Source organism: Anneissia japonica, unplaced genomic scaffold (genome assembly GCF_011630105.1).
Source record: "Anneissia japonica isolate Jap-2015-1 unplaced genomic scaffold, ASM1163010v1 scaffold234_len1672027_cov178, whole genome shotgun sequence".
Classification (NCBI taxonomy): domain Eukaryota; kingdom Metazoa; phylum Echinodermata; class Crinoidea; order Comatulida; family Comatulidae; genus Anneissia; species Anneissia japonica.
Genome location: NW_022738761.1, coordinates 1,306,583 through 1,308,001, shown reverse-complemented (window position 1 = coordinate 1,308,001; position 1,419 = coordinate 1,306,583).

Below are 1,419 nucleotides of genomic sequence, written 5' to 3'. Positions count from 1 at the left end.
TATCCACACACACATACATAAAAAATACGGTACAGTATAAACAAATCAGCAGATAAAGCGGCATCACTCAAATATATAAATCAAACTACAAATTTACAAACTTAAGGTCGATCTAGTGCCGTACCGTTATGTTCACGTCGTTATTGATTGACATGTTAGGTCATTGTTATTGTATATAATACAACAAATTTAAGCCCTAATCCAAAGTTCCAGGGAAAATTATAGATATCATGTATATCCCAGTATTAGCATACGAGCCGGGAAATTACAGCGCAATTTCCGCTCCACTAACCCCGCCAATCGAGGCGTACTCATGACCCATCATCGTGAAAGATGAAAGATGCGAATGCTAATTTTCTGATTCATATTCAGCGTGTTACGATTGAAGGAGATAATCGGGCATTAGCGAGATGATAATGTAGGCGTAAGTCGGGATTACCCCAACAAAAACATATACTTCCCTATGTTATTCCAGTGACCATCCGTTACTAGCGGAATACCATCAATCCATAACATTAATCCAATTTTTGCTGTGGTATATTAACAACAGAATGTCAATCAAACTCAAAATATAGGTTAAGATGGCCATATTGTTATTATTACCGTCATTATTATTATTATCATATAACTTGCCTTACATTTATCATCATCATCACCATCGCCTTATCACAATTTACTTCGTTATAATTATAATCATTATCATTATTATAATTATAGAAATTTATAATAGTAATACGTACAGTACAGTATTATTACTATTATCATCAACATTAATAGTATATTTAATATTTACGATAAAGAAATAGCCCCTATGGCGGTAAGATGCTGCAGATAATGTTTTATTGTATTTTAGGGCCACCTCGTTTTTCTTCTTATCAAAAAAATTATCATTGTCTATAAAGCGACGAGTGATGATATTAATAGAAAAATATTGTATTCACAATGTGTGCGGATAGGCCAGTTTATTCCGGACATCGCTTTGACCTAATCACTATTCAATATGGCCAATATAGGCCTAAACCATGGTATTGTTTAATCATTATTTAGGCGTTTTTATAGGTCCATGATAATAGATGAGAAGGCTTTTGTCCAGACTTCCTGGATATCATATCCTCATCACATATGCATTTAACATCTGCGCTAACGGCGAGTGCCATTAGACAGTATAGTGTCCAGAACAAGTCATAGACCTACAGTATTTAATGGTTGGAACAATAAAAAAATCTAAATATGCTTGCGTTTTAATAAAATAATAACTTCAATAGGGCCGCCCTCCGTCGGCGAGAGCTGTCTCCCTGTCGGGGAGAAAAACCTAAATTTGTCTGGGAGGGGAAAAAAAGATTTTCTACATATTAGTATATACTGGACCACTCGAAAATGTTGAGCGACGCCCGACCATGCCCGCTTTGCTCTGGTCGG